This window comes from Bombina bombina, chromosome 2 (assembly GCF_027579735.1).
Source record: "Bombina bombina isolate aBomBom1 chromosome 2, aBomBom1.pri, whole genome shotgun sequence".
NCBI lineage: Eukaryota > Metazoa > Chordata > Amphibia > Anura > Bombinatoridae > Bombina > Bombina bombina.
The window spans coordinates 38,091,499-38,116,042 of NC_069500.1; the positions used below are offsets into that span (position 1 = coordinate 38,091,499).

Consider the following 24,544-nt stretch of genomic DNA (forward strand, 5'->3'; position numbering starts at 1 on the left):
GTCTCTAGCTGACTGGCACTCCGGTGAGCTGCTCCCTGTATATAGTGTACTGCAGCAGGCTGGTACTCTTTGTCTCTAGCTGACTGGCACTCCGGTGAGCTGCTCCCTGTATATAGTGTACTGTAACAGGCTGGTACTCTCAGTCTCTAGCTGACTGGCACTCCGGTGAGCTGCTCCCTGTATATAGTGTACTGTAACAGGCTGGTACTCTTTGTCTCTAGCTGACTGGCACTCTGGTGAGCTGTTCCCTGTATATAGTGTACTGCAGCAGGCTGGTACTCTCAGTCTGTAGCTGACTGGCACTCCGGTGAGCTGCTCCCTGTATATAGTGTACTGTAACAGGCTGGTACTCTCAGTCTCTAGCTGACTGGCACTCCGGTGAGCTGCTCCCTGTATATAGTGTACTGTAACAGGCTGGTACTCTCAGTCTCTAGCTGACTGGCACTCCGGTGAGCTGCTCCCTGTATATAGTGTACTGCAGCAGGCTGGTACTCTCAGTCTCTAGCTGACTGGCACTACGGTGAGCTGCTCCCTGTATATAGTGTACTGCAGCAGGCTGGTACTCTCAGTCTCTAGCTGACTGGCACTCTGGTGAGCTGCTCCCTGTATATAGTGTACTGTAACAGGCTGGTACTCTCAGACTCCTGCTGACTGGCACTACGGTGAGCTGCTCCCTGTATATAGTGTACTGCAGCAGGCTGGTACTCTCAGTCTCTAGCTGACTGGCACTCCGGTGAGCTGCTCCCTGTATATAGTGTACTGCAGCAGGCTGGTACTCTCAGTCTCCTGTTAACTGGCACTCCGGTGAGCTGCTCCCTGTGTATAGTGTACTGCAGCAGGCTGGTACTCTCAGTCTCCAGCTGACTGGCACTCCGGTGAACTGCTCCCTGTATATAGTGTACTGTAACATGCTGGTACTCTCAGTCTGTAGCTGACTGGCACTCCGGTGAGCAGCTCCCTGTGTATAGTGTACTGTAGCAGGCTGGTACTCTTAGTCTAAACAGGCTGTTTTCTGTATGCTGTTCCCTTCGGCAAATGTCCAGCTGGTAATAAAGCAGGGGGTTCTACAAGATATATACTCAAACTGTGCAAAAGAAATACTGGAGCTATTAAAGGGACAGTATACACTCATTTTCATATAACTGCATGTAATAGACACTACTATAAAGAATAAGATGCACAGATACTGATATAAAAATCCAGTATAAAATGGTTCAGTGGCGGCTGGTGAATTTTTAGGATGGTGGTGCACAAGACTCCGCCCCTATGAGAAAGCCACACCCCTTTGAAAAAGCCACACCCCTTTGAAAAAACATGCACCTTTTAAACAGCCACGCCCCGTTGAGAAAGCCACACCCCTCAAATAGCCCCACCCATTTGAACCAGCAGTGTTTTTGGTCATCGTCTTGTTGAAATATCCAGTCCCTGGGGTAACAAACTAAAGTTTGTGACTGATTCCTCAACATTATTCTCAAGTATCTGCTGATATTGAGTGGAATCCATGAGACCCTCAACAAGATTCCCAGTACAGGTCTTTGGAGGTGGTCTGTGGGCTGTTTTTGACCGTTCTTATCATCCTTTGCCTATCCGATATTTTACTTGGCCTGCCACTTCTGGCCTTAACAAGAACTGTGCCTGTGGTCTTCCATATCCTCACCATGCTGACTATGTTCCTCACAGTGGACACTGACATCTTAAATCTATGCAATAGCTTTTTGTAGCCTTCCTCTAAACCATGATGTTGAACAATCTTTGTTTTTAGGTCATTTGAGAGTTGTTTTGTGGCCCCCATGTTGCCACTCTTCAGAGGAGAGTCATAGAGAACAACTTGCAATTGGGCACCTTAAAACCTTTTCTCATGATTGGATACACCTGTCTATGAAGTTTAAGGCTTAATGGGCTCACCAAACCAATTTTGTCTTCCAATTAATCAGTGCTAGGTAGTTACAGGTATTCAAATCAACAAAATAACAAGGGTGCACAAATGTATGCACCTGTCTAATTTTGTTTTGATGCATATTGCACATTTTCTGTTAATCCAATAAACCTAATTTCACTACTGAATTTATTTGATAGATCAAAATGAAATTACTGATCCAAATAGCCAATTATTTATAACTGAAAATCATGGAAATTGTCAGAGGTGCCTAAACTTTTGCATACAACTGTATATGATTTCATGCACTCAAACTGTATTAAAGTAATGTACTCAGATATGAAATATATTTTTATGAAATGTAACATCAATTATATATAAATACTATGCTCCAATACAGCTCACAGGCAGGATATCTAAAAAATATACAAAGGGAACATATGTTAAAGTTTAAGCTTCAAAAGATTCTTTACTTCATCGCTTAATGAGCTTAATGAGATTAGATCTCTACAAACAAGATAACCATGTTACCTCTCTGGGGTGACAGAGAAACAATTCTGTACTTTAGTTCAGATATGCTCAATCTTCAGGAAAGTAAGTAATTATCCCTTGTGTGATATACAAATGATGAGACTAACAATACTTTTGAAGGTGTGAATCCACATATACGTCTGGAAAGGTTTTCTAGCTCAGAATCGATGCAAGCATATAGAAGACAAAATTTCATATGAAATGACTTGTACCTAATTTTCATATAGTTTTATATACTCCTATACTTTATTAAGGAATGACTTCAAATATGGAATATATTTATATTAAAGTGGGATAATAAGGAAATATAAATATTGTTACAATAAATTAATCACTACAGAATTCTAATTAAATGCAATGTAATATCAGAATATGAAATGATTAATCAATTGATTTCAAATAGTTAATAGTATAGCTGATTATTAGTATCATACTAAGTATTAAATTACAATCCTTTTAAGTCTCCCAATATTTAATGAATCATCGCATTCATCATGTCCTCGAAGTGAAAGCTCAAATGCGCCGGAAAATAGAATACAATTCCTAATTTTGGAAAGAACATAACGATTTGTGGTTACTTGATCATTGTGTTTTTTAACATTCAAACAATATGCACTGACAAGTTGTTGGCGAATATCAATCCTTCATAGCAAATTAAACTGTAATGGGGAGTATAAATGTGATTGGTAGCAATTATTTATATTTTTGGAGTTAAATGTGATAAATCGGCGACACCGTAACTCACCCAACTTGAATCACCACTCTGTTTTTCAAACAGGAGACAATAAAAACAAGATCCTGTTTGCAAAATGACTATTAAGTTCATCTCTTAAGATATTATCAGTAGTAAGTATATATATATATATATATATATATATATATATTTATATATATATATTAATATATATATATTTATAATATTTAATATTATGACCATGTCTAATATTTAAATTAATATACAAGAATCCATACTCTTCAGTATACCCATGTCTAGTCTTAAAATATACATGCTCAGTTAAATTATATAATAACATATATATTAACCAAATGATTAATCAAAGCTGTGAAATAATAAGTATCTTGAATGTACATTTATGAAAATATATATATTCCTGGATTTAAAGAACCTTCCACTTTATAGAGAAATAAAACCACATCTCAATTATTGTTGCCTTAGCCCCCAGTGTTCGATATTAGGCAATGCAGCCAAAGGCTGTGGCAACATTAAGATAAATACACCAACATTTTACATTCTACAAAAGAAGATTATTTCTATTACACTAGTGCTTAATAATTAACTTCAAAGGTAAAGATTAAAAAAGAATGTTGATAACTCAAGTACAATTTTTGTAAATTAAGTCAATCCGCCTGTCTTTTTTTGAGGCAAATAAATCAATAACATTTTCGGTGAATGTAGGCATGTCATTGATCAATTGTTTTTCAATTGTGAGCATGGCTAGAGCAGTCAGTCTTTCCTCAGTCATGGTGCTCCTTAGAAATGTCTTAACTCGTTTTAAAGTTGAGAAACATCTCTCAGCCTCAGCAGTTGTCACGGGAATAGTCAAAATAATTTGCAACAGTTTGTAGGTCTCCGAGAAAGTACTGTCCAAGTTATTTTCTATTACAAACTGTAGAAGACTGATGGCACCATTCATATTTCGGAAATCTGGTCTTCTGTAAATTACTCCTAGTTCAGTTTTCAGGCGATCTTTCTGTAATATGTCATAAACAGCTGATGTTTGTTCAAGAAGCTGATTTGGAAAAATTTTCTCGTAATCTGCAAATTTTTCAGTTTGGAGGAGAGAAACAGCCGAGTGGTGAGTTATAAAAGAAAATCTATCTTTTACTTGATTCGTGATAACATCGCATATCTCTTTAGCTGCCACAGTCTGAGTAATGTGAATATTTTCTCTCTTCCTTTTCCTTGATGTTTCCTCTGTTTCTGATATCATCATAATCACTGTGTCCATTCTTTTCCTTTCGTTTTCCATTGTCTGCTGGAAAGTGTTAATATGTTTTCGAATAAGTGCCGCATCTGTTTGTGTTTTCTGAAGTTGGTTGTATAACACATCTACATGTGGCATAATATTGTGAAAAACTGAAAGCCAAAACACGAATACCGAGTCTTGTAACATACGCCAAATAGCCCCTGCTTGATTTATTGCTATTTCTTTTTTCGATGTTGACTCTATTTTTTCCATACATTCAATTAACTGTTCCCTGTTTTCAAACACTGTATTGACGGTTCGACTCTTGAAATTCCACCTGGTGGCTGAACCATGAGGTATCCTTCTTCTAACAGTTTCATCTAGAATAGCTATCCGTTGTGGCGAGTTACTAAAAAAGTTAGTAATGTCACTTAGGTTAGAAAAAAATACTCGAACTTGTTGATTCTGACTGCTTGCTTGGCTGACAATCAAATTGAGTTGATGTGCGTAGCAATGCACAAAATGTGCATTCTTGTAGGTACGTTTAATTATAGCCTGAACACCTGCATGCTGACCACTCATCACGCTTGCACCCTCGTAACTCTGGGATATCAATTTTTCGGGGTTGTATATAACTTTTTCCAAAGTATTTTGGATACATGTAGCTATAGATTCTGCATCATGTCCAGCTGGATTAGTGAATTCCCAGAATCTCTCAACTGGTTGACCGTTACCTATAATGTATTGAAAAACAACAACCAATTGGAAGGCAGATGAAACATCAGTAGTTTCATCTTCTATCACTGCTACAAAACTTGCTTTTGAGATTTCCTTTTTTATTTGGTTCTGGCAAACAGTAAGCATACAGTCTAATAAATCGTTTTGAATTTCTTTTGACGTTCCTTTAAAAACAGTGGCACTAGCGTGATGTTCTTTTAGAGATGCATCAAGTTCTGCTGAGAAGTTTATAAGACCTCTGAAAATGCCTGGATTTAATGAATCCTCGCGTTCATCATGTCCTCGAAGTGCAAGTTCAAATGCGCCGCAAAATAAAATACAATTAATTATTTTCAAAAGAGCATAACGATTTTTCGTTACTTGCTCATTATCACCTAGATTTAGAGTTCTGCGGCCAAAGGGGTGCGTAGCTAACGCTGGCTTTTTTCTGGCCGCACCTTTTAAATACCGCTGGTATTGAGAGTTCACAGAAGGGCTGCGTTAGGCTCCAAAAAAGGAGCGTAGAGCATATTTAACGCAACTTCAACTCTTGATACCAGCGGTGCTTACGGACGCGGCCAGCTTCAAAAACGTGCTCGTGCACGATTCCCCCATAGAAAACAATGGGGCTGTTTGAGCTGAAAAAAACCTAACACCTGCAAAAAAGCTGCGTTCAGCTCCTAACGCAGCCCCATTGTTTGCTATGGGGAAACACTTCCTACGTCTGCACCTAACACTCTAACATGTACCCCGAGTCTAAACACCCCTAACCTTACACTTATTAACCCCTATTCTGCCACCCCCGCTATCGCTGACCCCTGTATATTATTATTAACCCCTAATCTGCCGCTCCGTAAACCGCCGCTACTTACATTATCCCTATGTACCCCTAATCTGCTGCCCCTAACACCGCCGACCCCTATATTATATTTATTAACCCCTAATCTGCCCCCCACAACGTCGCCTCCACCTGCCTACACTTATTAACCCCTAATCTGCCGAGCGGACCGCACCGCTATTATAATAAAGTTATTAACCCCTAATCTGCCTCACTAACCCTATAATAAATAGTATTAAACCCTAATCTGCCCTCCCTAACATCGCCGACACCAAACTTCAAACATTAACCCCTAATCTGCCGACTGGAGCTCACCGCTATTCTAATAAATGTATTAACCCCTAAAGCTAAGTCTAACCCTAACACTAACACCCCCCTAAATTAAATATAATTTAAATCTAACGAAATAAATTAACTCTTATTAAATAAATTATTCCTATTTAAAGCTAAATACTTACCTGTAAAATAAATCCTAATATAGCTACAATATAAATTATATTTATATTATAGCTATTTTAGGATTTATATTTATTTTACAGGTAACTTTGTATTTATTTTAACCAGGTACAATAGCTATTAAATAGTTAAGAACTATTTAATAGCTAAAATAGTTAAAATAATTACAAAATTACCTGTAAAATAAATCAGCCAATCGGAATTCGAGGGACGCGATCTTGGATGAAGTCCCTTAAAGGAACCGTCATTCGTCGGGAAGTCGTCGGTGAAGATGGATGTTCCGCGTCGGCGGGATGAACATGGATCCGGAAGAAAGAAGATTGAAGATGCCGTTGATAGAAGACTTCAGCCGGATCATGGACCTCTTCAGCTCCCGCTTGGATGAAGACTTCAGCCGGATCATGGACATCTTCAGCCCCCCGCTTGGGCTTGGATCAAGACATCGGAGGAGCTCTTCTGGATCGATCGGTGAACCTGGTATGGTGAAGATAAGGTAGGAAGATATTCAGGGGCTTAGTGTTAGGTTTATTTAAGGGGGGTTTGGGTTAGATTAGGGGTATGTGGGTGGTGGGTTGTAATGTTGGGGGGGGGGTATTGTATGTGTTTTTTTTACAGGTAAAAGAGCTGAATTCTTTGGGGCATGCCCAGCAAAGGGCCCTGTTCAGGGCTGGTAAGGTAAAAGAGCTTTTAACTTTAGTAATTTAGAATAGGGTAGGGCATTTTTTTATTTTGGGGTCTATGTTATTTTATTAGGGGGCTTAGAGTAGGTGTAATTAGTTTAAAATTGTTGTAATATTTTTCTGATGTTTGTAAATATTTTTTTATTTTTTGTAACTTAGTTCTTTTTTATTTTTTGTACTTTAGTTAGCTTATTTCATTGTATTTATTTGTAGATATTGTATTTAATTAATTTATTGATAGTGTAGTGTTAGGTTTAATTGTAGGTAATTGTAGGTATTTTATTTAATTAATTTATTGATAGTGTAGTGTTAAGTTTAATTGTAACTTAGGTTAGGATTTATTTTACAGGTAATTTTGTAATTAGCTATTAAATAGTTCTTAACTATTTAATAGCTATTGTACCTGGTTAAAATAAATACAAAGTTACCTGTAAAATAAATATAAATCCTAAAATAGCTATTATATAATTATAATTTATATTGTAGATATATTAGGGTTTATTTTACAGGTAAGTATTTAGCTTTAAATAGGAATAATTTATTTAATAAGAGTTAATTTATTTCGTTAGATTTAAATTATATTTAACTTAGGGGGGTGTTAGGGTTTAGGGTTAGACTTAGCTTTAGGGGTTAATCCATTTATTACAGTAGCGGTGAGATCCGCTCGGCAGATTAGGGGTTAATAAGTGTAGGCAGGTGGAGGCGACGTTGAGGGGGGCAGATTAGGGGCTAATAAATATAATATAGGGGTCGGCGGTGTTAGGGGCAGCAGATTAGGGGTACATAAGGATAACGTAGGTGGCGGTCGGCAGATTAGGGGTTAATTATTGTAGGTAGCTGGCGGCGACGTTGTGGGGGGCAGGTTAGGGGTTAATAAATATAATATAGGGGTCGGCGGTGTTAGGGGCAGCAGATTAGGGGTACATAAGTATAACGTAGGTGGCGGTCGGCAGATTAGGGGTTAAAAAAATTTAATCGAGTGGCGGCGATGTGGGGGGACCTCAGTTTAGGGGTACATAGGTAGTTTATGGGTGTTAGTGTACTTTAGAGCACAGTAGTTAAGAGCTTTATAAACCTGCGTTAGCCCAGAAAGCTCTTAACTACTGACTTTTTTCTGCGGCTGGAGTTTTGTCGTCAGATTTCTAACGCTCACTTCAGCCACGACTCTAAATACCGGAGTTAGAAAGATCCCATTGAAAAGATAGGATACGCAATTGACGTAAGGGGATCTGCGGTATGGAAAAGTCGCGGCTGAAAAGTGAGCGTTAGACCCTTTAATGACTGACTCCAAATACCAGAGGGCGGTAAAAACCAGCGTTAGGAGCCTCTAACGCTGGTTTTGACGGCTACCGCCCAACTCTAAATCTAGGCCTATGTTTTTTAATATTTAAACGATATGCACTGTCAAGTTTTTGTCGAATATCAACCCTTCCTAACAAATTAAACTCTAATGTGGAGTTTAAATGTGATTGGGAGCAACTATGTCTATTTATTTTTTTACTTAAATGTGATAAATCGGCGACACCAGAACTCACCCAGCTTGATTCACCACTTTGTTTTGCAAACAGGAGACAATAAAAACAAAAGAGCCTGTTAGATAATTCACAGCCACAAATCCATGGATATTTATCATATACCTCGGGTTTGAATTCTCTTTTGAAATCTCTAGTTTTACATTTTGTTACCTGGGTAAGGTTAAGCCTAGGTGTTGGCCTGAGCATTTTAATTTCAATTTTTCTTTCCATGGGCAACGTTGAAAAATGTAATTGCTTTAGCTCAGACACACTAATTTTACTAAGTGCCATCTTAACTCTTAGTTTACACACAAAGAACAGTCCTTTGCTGCTATTAAATATATAACTTGTATGTAAGTAGTTTTGCTGTTATAATATATATATAACTTTTAGACAAGTAGTTTTGCTGTTATAATATATATATATAACTTTTAGACAAGTAGTTTTGATGTTATAAAATATACAACTTGTAGGTTAGTAGCTTTGCAGCTGTTCTAAATGATACAACTTGTAGGTAATTAGCTTTGCAGCTGTTATAAAATATACAACTTGTAGGTAAGTACTTTTGCAGCTGTTCTAAAATATATGACTTGTAGGTAATTAGCTTTGCAGCTGATATAAAATATAGAACTTGTAGGTAAGTAGTTTTGCTGTTCTAAAATATATAAATTGTAGATAGAAAGTTTTGCTGTTATAAAATATATAACTTGTAGGTAAGTAGTTTTGCTGTTATAAAATATCTAACTTGTAGGTAAGTATTTTTATTGTTATAAAATATATAACTATATGCAGGTTTACTGCCTATCTGCAGTCTGCAGCAGTTAACTACTTTTTTAAAAACTTACGCCTAGATTTAGAGTTTTGCGTTAGCCGTCAAAACCAGCGTTAGGGGCTCCTAACGCTGGTTTTGGGCTAACGCTGGTATTTAGAGTCAGTCAGGAAAGGGTCTAACGCTCACTTTGAAGCCGCAACTTTTCCATACCGCAGATCCCCCTACGCCATTTGCGTATCCTATCTTTTCAATGGGATCTTTCTAACGCTGGTATTTAGAGTCTTGGCTGAAGTGAGCGTTAGAAATCTTACGACAAGACTCCAGCCGCAGAGAAAAGCCAGGAGTTAAGAGCTTTCTGGGCTAACGCCGGTTCATAAAGCTCTTAACTACTGTGCTCTAAAGTACACTAACACCCATAAACTACCTATGTACCCCTAAACCGAGGCCCCCCCACATCGCCGCCACTCTATTAAATTTTTTAACCCCTAATCTGCCGACCGCACACCGCCGCCACCTACATTATCCCTATGTACCCCTAATCTGCTGCCCCTTACACCGCCGACCCCTATATTATATTTATTAACCCCTAATCTGCCGCCCCCAACGTCGCCACCACCTACCTACAATTATTAACCCCTAATCTGCCGACCGGACCTCACCGCTACTCTAATAAATTTATTAACCCCTAAAGCTAAGTCTAACCCTAACACCCCCCTAAGTTAAATATAATTTTTATCTAACAAAATAAATTAACTCTTATTAAATAAATTATTCCTATTTAAAGCTAAATACTTACCTGTAAAATAAACCCTAATATAGCTACAATATAACGTGAATAATTATATTGTAGCTATTTTAGGATTAATATTTATTTTACAGGCAACTTTGTATTTATTTTAACCAGGTACAATAGCTATTAAATAGTTAATAACTATTTAATAGCTACCTAGTTAAAATAATTACAAAATTACCTGTAAAATAAATCCTAACCTAAGTTACAATTAAACCTAACACTACACTATCAATAAATTAATTAAATAAAATACCTACAATTATCTACAAGTAAACCTAACACTACACTATCAATAAATTAATTACATACAAATACCTACAAATAAATACAATTAAATAAACTAACTAAAGTACAAAAAATAAAAAAAGAACTAAGTTACAAAAAATAAAATGTTTTTTTACAAACATTATAAAAAGATTACAACAATTTTAAGCTAATTACACCTACTCTAAGCCCCCTAATAAAATAACAAAGCCCCCCAAAATAAAAAAATGCCCTACCCTATTCTAAAATAAAAATAGAAAAGCTCTTTTACCTTACCAGCCTTTAAAAGGGCCTTTTGCGGGGCATGCCCCAAACAATTCTGCTCTTTTGCCTGTAAAAAAAAAATACAATACCCCCCCCCAACATTACAACCCACCACCCACATACCCCTAATCTAACCCAAACCCCCCTTAAATAAACCTAACACTAAGCCCCTGAAGATCTTCCTACCTTGTCTTCACCATGCCGGGTATCACCGATCTGTCCAGAGGAGGCTCTGAAGTCTTCATCCAAGCCCAAGCGGGGGCTGAAGAGGTCCATCATCCGGCTGAAGTCTTGATCCAAGCGCGGGCTGAAGAGATCCATCATCCGGCTGAAGTCTTGATCCAAGAGCGGGCTGAAGAGATCCATCATCCGGCTGAAGTCTTGATCCAAGCGCGGGCTGAAGAGATCCATCATCCGGCTGAAGTCTTCTATCAAGCGGCATCTTCAATCTTCTTTCTTCCGGATCCAACTTCATCCCGCCGACGCGGAACATCCATCCTGGCCGGCGACTTCCCGACGAATGACAGTTCCTTTAAGGGACGTCATCCAAGATGGCGTCCCTCGAATTCCGATTGGCTGATAGGATTCTATCAGCCAATCGGAATTAAGGTAGGAAAATTCTGATTGGCTGATGGAATCAGCCAATCAGATTCAAGTTCAATCCAATTGGCTCATCCAATCAGCCAATCAGATTGAGCTCGCATTCTATTGGCTGATCGGAAGACAAGGTAGGAAGATCTTCAAGGGCTTAGTGTTAGGTTTATTTAAGGGGGGTTTGGGTTAGATTAGGGGTATGTGGGTGGTGGGTTGTAATGTTGGGGGGGGGGGTATTGTATGTTTTTTTTTACAGGCAAAAGAGCAGAATTCTTTGGGGCATGTCCCCCAAAAGGCCCTTTTAAGGGCTGGTAAGGTAAAAGAGCTTTTCTATTTTTATTTTAGAATAGGGTAGGGCATTTTTTTATTTTGGGGGGCTTTGTTATTTTATTAGGGGGCTTAGAGTAGGTGTAATTAGCTTAAAATTGTTGTAATCTTTTTATAATGTTTGTAAATAATTTTTTTATTTTTTGTAACAGTTCTTTTTTTATTTTTTGTACTTTAGTTAGTTTATTTAATTGTATTTATTTGTAGGTATTTGTATGTAATTAATTTATTGATAGTGTAGTGTTAGGTTTAATTGTAGATAATTGTAGGTATTTTATTTAATTAGTTTATTGATAGTGTAGTGTTAGGTTTAATTGTAACTTAGGTTAGGATTTATTTTACAGGTAATTTTGTAATTATTTTAACTAGGTAGCTATTAAATAGTTATTAACTATTTAATAGCTATTGTACCTGGTTAAAATAAATACAAAGTTGCCTGTAAAATAAATATTAATCCTAAAATAGCTACAATATAATTATTCGTTATATTGTAGCTATATTAGGGTTTATTTTACAGGTAAGTATTTAGCTTTAAATAGGAATAATTTATTTAATAAGAGTTAATTTATTTCGTTAGATAAAAATTGTATTTAACTTAGGGGGGTGTTAGTGTTAGGGTTAGACTTAGCTTTAGGGGTTAATAAATTTATTAGAGTAGCGTTGAAGTTTTGCTGTTCTAAAATATCTAACTTGTAGGTAAAAAGTTTTGCTGTTATAAAATATATAACTTGTAGTTAAGTATTTTTGTTGTTATAAAATATATAACTATATGCAGGTTTACTGCCTATCTGCAGGCTACAGCAGTTAACTGCTTTTTAAAAAACTATGAAAAAAATTAAAAAATTAAATATTTTTATAGTATTATAATTACAGCAAGCAGCAGCCGCGACAGCCGTCAACGGTCAACTAGTAAATGTAATTAAAACTACTCTACTGCTCAGGCCTCTCAGTCTCTCTGTGACAGTCCAGACTGTGTAAAATAATATGCTGTACTACAGTACTGTAGTAGTAATAGTAACTTAACTTTAACAAAGTTTTATACAAATTACTAAATATATCTTCAGTCCACTCCACTCCCTACTCAATATCTCTAAAATTGTGTTATTTTAAACTAGTAAATTTAAATAAGTTTTACAAAAAAAAATTCTAAACTGTCCACTCCACTCCCTACTCTGTCTCTCTGGTCAGGCCTCTCAGTGTCTCTCTAAAATGATTATGCTGCAGCCTGCAGGTAATAACAGGCTAGCTTGCTACAGCAAGTAAATTCAACAGGAGTCAGGCCTCTCCTCTCAGTGTCAGTGACACAGTCTCACTCTCTCTAGAAACTAGAGAATTAGTATGCTCAAAAACTTTAAACTACTAACTCTAAGTAGTAAGTAACTTAAGTACTATACTATTTCTCTGAGTGATTGCTGGCTGCCCAGTGTACTACAGTTATAGAAAAACCAAGTGGTGTCTCTGAGTGTATAACTATAAATTATAATACTACTAGTACTGTAGTAGTCTCTCTCTCTCAGTATCTCTATCTCTAGTCTAAAAAATTATTAATTAAATATGGTCTCCGGGCTCTCCCTGAGTCCTCTCTACTCTGTCTCAGTCTCTGGCTGCTCTGCACTGCAGCCTCTGTAGCTGGCCTGGCCCCTGGGTCAACTTCTGGCTGCTGAGTGAGTGCCTGTAAAAACTAACTCTAACTGTCTGCCTCCTGCCTCAGGCCCTCAGCCTGCCTGCTGCCGCCTCAAACTAAGTAACTAACTACTCAAGTCAAGATGAGATCAGAGATGGGATGGATGATCAACAAACTCTTAGAGAGTAATGTATGTAATGTATATCTCAATTCTCAAAATATCGCCAGACAGTGTTCAGTAACAGAGTCACTCAGACACACAATTTGAGCTCCTCTCAGCTCAACGACTATCTCCACAATGAGATTTTGCGCCGTTGAGCTGGGAGGAGCTTCTCAAGCGTCATCACGTGACTGTGAGTGATGACGCTCTCGGCTCTTCTCCTGTGTCACTGGCTGCTGCCTGGGCTCGTAACACCTCCCACCCCTCGCACAGGCTGAAGTGTGCGATCAGCCGACTATGGGGATGAGGAGGCTGGGAGCTGCGCAGCAGCCACATTTAGCATGCGCACAGACACAGTGCCATAGATTAGCTTCATAAAAAGGGCAGTAGAGAAGAATCTGGCAACTACAGGCCAGTTAGTTTAACTTCAGTAGTAGGGAAATTAATGGAAAGCCTCTTAAAGGAAAGAATTATGACTTACATAAAGACAAACAATTTAGAGGACCAAAATCAGCATGGTTTTACTTCAGGGAGATCATGTCAGACTAATCTAATTGACTTCTTTGATTATGTAACAAAAGTATTAGACAAGGGAGGAGCAGTTGATGTAGCATATCTAGATTTCAGCAAAGCATTTGACACCGTCCCACACAATAAACTTATTCACAAACTATATCTCCTTGGTCTAGATTCAAAAATTGTGAACTGGGTGGAATGCTGGCTTAAGGACAGAAAACAAAGTGTCTTAGTAAATGGAGTTCATTCAGCAGAGGGGGCTGTTACTAGTGGTGTTCCTCAGGGGTCAGTTCTGGGGCCTGTTTTGTTTAACATATTTATCTGCGATATCAGCAAAGGGCTACAGGGGAAAGTATGTCTCTTTGCAGATGATACAAAAATTTGCAACAGAGTGGATGTTCCAGGGGGGGTAGACAAAATGAGAAGTGATATACAACAATTGGAGGATTGGACAAACGACTGGGATCTAAAGTTTAACACAGCAAAGTGTAAAATAATGCATTTAGGGAAGAAAAATCCAAATGTTAATTACAGACTCAATGACACTTTACTGACTGTTACAGACGAGGAACAGGACTTGGGAATTATTATTTCAGATGATTTAAAACTTAGTAAACAATGTAGTAAGGCAGCGAGTAAGGCTAGCAGAATGCTTGGATGTATTGGTAGAGGTATTTGCAGCAGAAATAGTAAGGTTCTTATGCCACTTTATAGATCATTAGTTAGGCCTCATCTTGAGTATTGTGTGCAGTTCTGGAGGCCATATCTTCAGAAGGATATTAACAAACTTGAATCTGTGCAAAGGAGGGCTACCAAAATGGTACATGGTCTAAAAAATAAAACTTACCAGGATAGTCTCAATGACCTAAATATGTATAGCTTAGAGGAGAGAAGGGAAAGAGGTGATATGATAGCAACTTTCAAGTACATTAAAGGGTTTAGTAAAACTGAGGCTGTGGGTATTTTACATAAAATGGAAAATTCAAGAACAAGGGGTCATGAGCTCAAGCTAAAGGGTAGTAGATTCAGGAGTAATTTGAGGAAGCACTTCTTTACAGAAAGAGTGATTGATTTATGGAATAAACTTCCTCAAGAGGTAGTAGCAACAAACACTGTGGGGGACTTTAAAAATGCATGGGACAAGCATAGGGCTATCCTACGAACTAGATAAGTTTATACTGTTAGGTAAGGTGGGGCAGACTTGCTGGGCCTATGGCTCTTATCTGCCGTCAATATCTATGTTTCTATGTTTCTATGTTTCTATATGAAGTCAACAAAAACCAAGGCAATGTAACAGGAAAAAGCATGCAATGCAATCACATTGCCCAAAAATGACACAGCACAACTCGCTAGTAAACACGCAGCTGTGCACCATGAAACAAATCTCATCCAGTAGATCATCACAGATATAATGAGCTAATTAATTCATTGTATAAAAACAGAGCTCAAAGAGTGAAGGTGAAGCCTAAACCAGAAGCCAAAGGTTTCTCTTCTCAACCGTCCCAAATATGTGCATCCCTGTTCCTCTTGCAGCTTTCCTTTTCCTACAAATGTCCTGTCCTCCATAGTAACACCGCACAAGCCCCCCGGCAGCATGTCCAACCGGCTCTCAGAGCAGCCAGTGACTCCGCCCCTACCTGTCATGGCCGCACCCACAGGACACCCTCAACTCTAATCATGAGTTTCCTTCACTAAATCTCCCAATCCTGGTTGGCATCCAAGAAAATGTAGCAGGTATGTGTGGTAAAAAGCAACGCCCATGCTTCCTGCTCTTGTGATCTTTCTAGGATTTGAAGGTTATATATAAATAAAAAAACTCTAAATATTATAGTATAATTCATAAAAACCAAAACCATAGCATGTTAGAAAACTGCCTTTACAAATGCTACTTATATAGAAGATATTAAAGTCATGACAGATAGATAGATAAGATAGATAGATAAATAGATAGATAGATGGATAGAAAGATAAGATAGATCGATAGATAGATAGATCAATAGATAGATAGATAGATAAGATATATAGAATAGATAGATAAGATAGATAGATAAAGATAAGATTGACAGATAGATAGATAGATAGATAGATAGATACAATAGATAAGATAGACAAGATGGATAAGATAGATATATAGATAAATAAAGATAAGATAGATAAGATAGATAAGATACGATAAGATAAGATAAGATAAGATAGATAGATAGATAGATAAAGATAAGATAGATAGATACGATAGATAAGATAGATACAATAGATAAGATAGATAAGATAGATACGATATGATAAGATAGATACGATAAGATAGATACGATAGATAAGATAAGATACGATAAGATAGATACGATAAGATAGATAGATACGATAGATAATATACGATACGATAAGATAGATACAATAATATAGATAGATAAGATAGATAGATAAGATAGATAGATATGATAGATAAGATAGATAAGATAAGATAGATAGATAGATAGATAGATAGATAGCAGTAGCACCTTTTCCTGTAGTGTAGTGCTCCAGGCATGTGCACAATACCTATATAGATTTATCTTCAAAAAAGAATAACATGAGAATGAAGCACATTTGACAATAGAAGTAAATTGGAAACTTTTTAAAACTTTTATGTTTTGACTCACGAAAGAAAACATTTGGTTTTCATGTTCCTTTAATATACTGTAGTGCAGCAGCTGTAGCCGCACAATCCAGCTGTGTAACTAACAGGTCCCAAGCTGTGTTTTTACTTTGCGGGAGTTAACCACATAAAGAGGCAGGCTTGCTAGTCTTAAAATGACACGCTCTAACAAATGTTATCATTTTTTAACTATAATGGCACTGTAAGGGCCAGTTTATGAGTGGAGTGCAACATATACAATTAATGGCGAGAAAAACAGTATATAGTATGTGTGGGTACAGTAAATGAGTAAGAGGAAAGTCACAGCTAAAAACACAGCAGAAATGTAAAAATAGCCCTGGTCCCAACTCCATAACGGTAAGAAAATTGAAAAATGGTCTGGTCACTAAGGGGATAAGGGCCAGATTATGAGTGGAGCGCAACATATCACTTACGTGAAATTTGCCCTCTGCTCAGTAATACCAGCACACGCAAATGTGCGCTGGTATTAAAAGTAAAGCGCAATGCGAACACGGCCTTGTGTTTGCACTGTATGGAAGCTTTTGCGCTCATGAGAGCGCATTTTCATAGGCTCCAATGGGAGCCTTGTTCTCTTGCCATCATACACAACACAGAACATTGCACAGCGAAAGGGGTAAGTCGTGCAATGATAGGCAGCAAAGTGTAAATAAATATGTATATGAAAATATACAGATATGTGTTAATATGTGTATATACACATAATAACACATAAATATATATGTATATACACATAATAACACATAAATATATATCACATAGTAACACATAAATATATATGTATATACACATAGTAACAAGTAAATATATATGTATATACACATAGTGACGCATAAATATATATGTATATACACATAGTAACACATAAATATATATGTATATACACATAGTCACACATAAATATATATGTATATACACATAGTAACACATAAATATATATGTATATACACATACTAACACATAAATATATATGTATATACACATAATAACACAAATATATATATGTATATACACATAGTAACACATAAATATATATGTATATACACATAGTCACACATAAATATATATGTATATACACATAGTAACACATAAATATATATGTATATACACATAATAACACATAAATATATATGTATATACACATAGTAACATATAAATATATATATATATATATATATATATATATATATACACATAGTAACACATAAATATATATATGTATATACACATACTAACACATAAATATATATGTATATACACATAGTAACATATAAATATATATATATATATATATATATATATACACATAGTAACACATAAATATATATATGTATATACACATACTAACACATAAATATATATGTATATACACATAGTCACACATAAATAACATAATTTATGCTTACCTGATAAATTTATTTCTCTTGTGATGTATCGATTCCACGGATTCATCCATACTTGTGGGATATTCTCCTTCCTTACAGGAAGTGGCAAAGAGAGCACCCACAGCAGAGCTGTCCATACAGCTCCTCCCCTAGCTCCACCCCCCAGTCATTCGACCGAAGGCTAGGAAGAAAAAGGAGAAACTATAGGGTGCAGTGGTGACTGAAGTTTTTTAAATAAAAATATACTGCCTGTCTTAAATAAACAGGGCGGGCCGTGGACTCGATACATCACAAGAGAAATAAATTTATCAGGTAAGCATAAATTATGTTTTCTCTTGTAAGATGTATCGAGTCCACGGATTCATCCATACTTGTGGGATACCAATACCAAAGCTTTAGGACACGGATGAAGGGAGGGACAAGACAGGTACCTTAAACGGAAGGCACCACTGCTTGTAGAACCTTTCTCCCAAAAATAGTCTCTGAAGAAGCAAAAGTATCGAATTTGTAAAATTTGGAAAAAGTATGAAGCGAAGACCAAGTCGCCGCATTACAAATCTGTTCAACAGAAGCCTCATTTTTAAAAGCCCATGTGGAAGCCACTGCTCTAGTAGAATGAGCCGTAATTCTTTCAGGAGGCTGCTGGCCAGCAGTCTCATAAGCCAAACGGATGATGCTTTTCAGCCAAAAGGAAAGAGAGGTAGCCGTAGCCTTTTGACCTCTCCGTTTACCAGAATAAACAACAAACAATGAAGATGTTTGACGGAAATCTTTAGTTGCTTGTAAGTAGAACTTTAAAGCACGAACCACATCATGATTGTGCAACAGACGTTCCTTCTTTGATGAAGGATTAGGACACAGTGAAGGAACAACAATCTCCTGATTGATATTCCTATTAGAAACAACCTTAGGAAGAAACCCAGGTTTGGTACGCAAAACCACTTTATCTGCATGGAACCAAGGTAAGGTGAGTCACACTGTAAAGCAGATAACTCAGAAACTCTTTGAGCCGAAGAGATAGCTACTAAAAACAAAACTTTCCAAGATAGAAGCTTACTATCTATGGAATGCATAGGTTCAAACGGAACCCCTTGAAGAACATTAAGAACTAAGTTTAGGCTCCATGGTGGAGCAACAGGTTTAAATACAGGCTTGATCCTGACCAAGGCCTAACTAAATGCTTGAACGTCTGGGACATCAGCCAGCCGTTTGTGTAAAAGAATAGACAAAGCAGATATTTGTCCTTTTAAGGAACTAGCTGATAATCCCTTCTCCAATCCTTCTTGGAGAAAAGACAATATTCTAGGAATCCTAATCTTACTCCATGAGTAACCCTTGGATTCACACCAATAAAAATATTTGCGCCAAATCTTATGATAAATCTTCCTGGTGACAGGCTTTCTAGCTTGAATCAGGGTATCAATGACCGACTCAGAGAAACCACACTTTGATAGAATCAGGCGTTCAATCTCCAAGCAGTCAGACGCAGAGAAATTAGATATGGATGCATGAATGGACCTTGGATTAGAAGGTCCTGCCTCATTGGCAGAGTCCACAGTGGAACCGATAACATGGCCACGCAGGTGCTATCAGAATCACTGAAGCTCTCTCCTGCTTGATTCTGGCAACCAGATGTGGGAGGAGAGGAAACGGTGGAAATACATAGGCCAGATTGAAGGACCAGGGCCCTGCTAGAGCATCTATCAGTACCGCCTGGGGATCCCGGGACCTGGACCCGTAACGAGGAAGTTTGGCATTCTGACGGGACGCCATCAGATCCAATTCTGGTGTGCCCCATAGCTGAGTAAGCTGGGCAAATACCTCCGGATGGAGCTCCCACTCCCCCGGATGAAAAGTCTGACGACTTAGGAAATCCGCCTCCCAGTTCTCTACCCCCGGGATATGGATTGCTGAGAGATGGCAAGAGTGATCCTCCGCCCATCGGATTATTTTGGTTACCTCCATCATCGCTAGAGAACTCCGTGTTCCTCCTTGATGATTAATATAAGCTACAGTCGTGATGTTGTCCGACTGAAATCTGATGAATTTGGTCCGACTGAAATCTGATGAATTTGGTCTGACTGAAATCTGATGAATTTGGCCGCAGCTAGCTGAGGCCACGCCTGGAGCGCATTGAATATCGCTCTCAGTTCTAGAATGTTTATCGGGAGTAGAGTTTCCTCCCGAGACCATAAGCCCTGTGCTTTCAGAGAGTTCCAGACTGCACCCCAGCCAATCAGACTGGCATCTGTCGTTACTATGAGCCACTCCGGTCTGCGGAAACACATTCCCTGAGACAGGTGGTCCTGAGACAACCACCAGAGAAGAGAATCTCTGGTCTCCTGGTCCAGATGCAGTTGAGGAGATAAATCTGCATAATCCCCATTCCACTGTTTGAGCATGCATAGTTGCAGTGGTCTGAGGTGAAGGCGGGCAAAAGGAACTATGTCTATTGCCGCTACCATGAGTCCGATTACCTCCATACACTGAGCCACTGATGGCTGAGGAATGGAATGAAGAGCTCGGCAAGTGGTTAAGAGTTTTGATTTTCTGACCTCCGTCAGAAATATTTTCATTTCTATCGAGTCTATCAGAGTCCCTAGGAAGGAAATTCTTGTGAGAGGGAAGAGAGAACTCTTTTTTATGTTCACCTTCCACCCGTGAGTTCTCAGAAAAGCCAACACGATGTCCGTGTGAGACTTGGCTAGCTGGAAAGTCGATGCCTGAATCAAGATGTCATCTAGATAAGGCGCCACTGCTATGCCCCGCGGTCTTAGAACCGCCAAAAGGGACCCTAGCACCTTTGTGAAAATTCTGGGAACTGGTAATGCCTGTCCAGAAAGGTGAATCTGAGGAATTGATGATGATCTCTGTAAATAGGGATGTGTAGATACGCATCCTTTAAGTCCACGGTAGTCATATATTGACCCTCCTGGATCAACGGTAGAATAGTCCGAATAGTCTCCATCTTGAATGATGGTACTCTGAGGAATTTGTTTAGAATTTTGAGATCCAAGATTGGTCTGAAAGTTCCCTCTTTTTTGGGAACCACAAACAGGTTTGAGTAAAACCCTAGCCCTTGTTCCGCTTTTGAATCTGGGCGGATTACTCCCATGGTATGTAGGTCTTCTACACAGCGTAAGAACGCCTCTCTCTTTGTCTGGTTTGCAGACAATTGAGAAATGTGAAATCTCCCCCTTGGGGGAAGAGTCTTTGAAGTCCAGAAGATATCCCTGGGACACAATTTCTAAGGTCCAGGAATCGTGAACATCTCTTGCCCAAGCCTGAGCGAAGAGAGAGAGTCTGCCCCCTACTAGATCCGGTCCCGGATCGGGGGCTACCCCTTCATGCTGTCTTAGAGGCAGCTGCAGGCTTCTTGGCCTGTTTACCCTTGTTCCAAGCCTGGTTAGGTCTCCAGACTGACTTGTATTGGGCAAAATTCCCCTCTTGCTTTGCAGCAGGGGAAGCTGAAGCGGGACCACCCTTGAAGTTCAGAAAGGAACGAAAATTATTTTGTTTGGTCCTCATTTTATTTGTTCTATCCTGAGGGAGGACATGGCCTTTCCCTCCAGTGATGTCTGAAATAATTTCTTTCAGTTCGGGCCCGAATAGGGTCTTTCCTTTGAAAGGGATGTTCAAAAGTTTAGATTTTGATGACACATCAGCAGACCAGGACTTAAGCCATAACGCCCTGCGTGCTAAAATGGCAAAACCTTAATTCTTTGCCGCTAATTTAGCCAGTTGGAAAGCAGCATCTGTAATGAAAGAATTAGCCAACTTAAGGGCCTTAATTCTGTCCATAATATCCTCTAATGGAGTCTCCATCTGAAGAGCCTCTTCTAGAGCCTCGAACCAGAAAGCAGCTGCAGTAGTTACAGGAACAATGCACGCAATAGGTTGGAGAAGAAAACCTTGATGAACAAAACGTTTCTTCAGGAGACCCTCTAATTTTTTATCCATAGGATCTTTGAAAGCACAACTGTCTTCGATAGGTATAGTTGTACGCTTAGCCAGAGTAGAAATAGCTCCCTCCACCTTAGGAACTATCTGCCACGAGTCCCGCATGGTGTCAGATATGGGAAACATTTTCTTAAAAACAGGAGGGGGAGCGAACGGAATACCTCGTCTATCCCATTCCTTAGTAACAATATTCACAATCCTCTTAGGGACTGGAAAAACATCAGTGTAAACATGAACCTCTAAGTATTTGTCCATTTTACACAATTTCTCTGGGACCACTATAGGGTCACAATCATCTAGAGTCGCTAATACCTCCCTGAGCAATAAGCGGAGGTGTTCAAGCTTAAATTTAAAGGCCGTCATATCAGAATCTGTCTGAGGGAGCGTCTTTCCTGAATCAGAAATCTCTCCCTCAGATAACAAATCCCTTACCCCTACTTCAGAACATTGTGAGGGTATATCGAATACGGCTACTAAAGCGTCAGACGGCTCAGCATTTGTTCTTAACCCAGAGCTGTCACTCTTTCCTTGTAAACCAGGCAGTTTGGATAAAACCTCTGTGAGGGTTGTATTCATAACTGTGGCCATGTCTTGTAAAGTAAATGAATTCGACGCACTAGAGGTACTAGGCGTCACTTGTGCGGGCGTTACTGGTTGTGACACTTGGGGAGAGCTAGATGTTAAACCCTCATTTCCTTCTGTCTGAGAATCATCTATTGCAATATTTTTAAGTGCTAAAATATGCTCTTTATAATTTATAGACATATCAGTGCAAGTGGGACACATTCTAAGAGGGGGTTCCACAATGGCTTCCAAACACATTGAACAAGGATTTTCCTTGGTGTCAGACATGTTAAACAGGCTAGTAATGTAACAAGCAAGCTTTGAAAACACTTTAATCAAAGCAAATAACACTTAGAAAAAAAACGGTACTGTGCCTTTAAGAGAAAAAAAAGCTGCACAAACTCTGCAAAACAGTGTAAAAAAGCAGTAAACTCAACAAAATTGTTACAGTAGCATCATAAAGCCTTAGTAACTTTGCACAGCTATGCAAATAAACAATTAACCCCTTAATGTAAAAACCGGATTGACAAAACGTCAAAAACCGGTAAAAAAACGTTCAGCACCTTGCCACAGCTCTGCTGTGGCACCTACCTGCCCTTTAGGAACGATTTGTGGGGGAAAAAACTTCTTTACAGCCCTCAAACACAGTAGGAACCTCTGGAGAAGCAGCTGGATGTCTCTGAGGAAAAGAAACTGTGCAACTGAGGTGCGAAAATAGGCCCCTCCCACCTCACTCGATGTTATGGGGCCTAAAAGAAACACCACAGAGTGTTTCTTAAACAAGCCACAATGACCCCTTAAAGTCCCTCAAAAAACGTTATATTTTGCATTTTTTATAAAAAACAAAAACGTTTTTTCCTATCAGTGTCACCAGTAACTAAAGAGCCCTTCATGCAAGCTGGGATTCCTACTAAGTGTCTGAATACAGCTTACCCTTCCCTCATGGGGATATTGCCAGCCTTTTCTAGAATTATCACAGTCTGTCTAGAAAAAAATAGACTGAACATACCTCAATGCAGTTTAGCCTGCAAACGGTTCCCCCAACTGAAGTTTTCCTGTACTCTTCAGCCCTTGTGAGAACAGCAGTGGATCTTAGTTAAAAAGTGCTAAGATCATCATCCTCCTTGCAGAAATCTTCATCCCTTTTCTGCCAGAGAGTAAATAGTACACACCGGTACCATTTAAAATAACAAACTTTTGCTTGAGAAAATAAAAACTAACATTTTTGTCACCACACTCACTTTACCCTTCCTAGTACTTAGAGTAGGCAAAGAGAATGACTGGGGGTGGAGCTAAGGGGGGAGCTATATAGACAGCTCTGCTGTGGGTGCTCTCTTTGCCACTTCCTGTAAGGAAGGAGAATATCCCACAAGTATGGATGAATCCGTGGACTCGATACATCTTACAAGAGAAATATATGTATATACACATAGTCACACATAAATATATATGTATATACACATAGTCACACATAAATATATATGTATATACACATAATAACACATAAATATATATGTATATACACATAGTCACACATAAATATATATGTATATACACATAGTCACACATAAATATATACACTAAAAATATAAAGATGATATTTTATTTTTATTTTAAACATCAACACTACATTTTATTTTGGGGGCAATTGGGAGACATTTTTAAAATTAACCAGAGGTCTGACTTCTGGTTAATTTTTGGAGAGCTAATCGCTACCGCAAGCTCACAGTAGAATTAACAAACCACTTGTAATGACTGGTTATTTAACATACACCCGTAAATGGGGGAATTAGCGCTCCAATTGTAATCTTGCCCTAAATGTGGGAATTTAATTTTGAATTTTTTGAATTTAAAGTCATGGAATACTTTGTCACAGTGCAAGCTGAAAACGGAAACTATGTTATTTTTTATTGCAATGTTTATTCATCCACACAAAGTAATTTTGTGTCATAAGAAAGAATTATATTGATATAAGTTCCCTTTCTTACCGCACTGCTGGCTGCCTCTTTGTTAAAAGCTTTTTTTTTACTGAATGCAGCATCCAATCATATTGTGTGCCATACGGCACCAGAGTAAGGTACACAATATAATTGGATGAGGTGTTTAGTAAAAAAAACACACACACAAC

General features: G+C 38.3%; 1 protein-coding gene across 3 annotated transcripts in view; it reads left to right on the forward strand.

Annotated features, from left to right (window-relative positions):
• Positions 1-24,544, forward strand: part of LOC128648398 (uncharacterized) — a 184,536-nt gene that overhangs the window by 55,778 nt on the left and 104,214 nt on the right. The gene's annotated exons all lie outside the window — the stretch shown is intronic.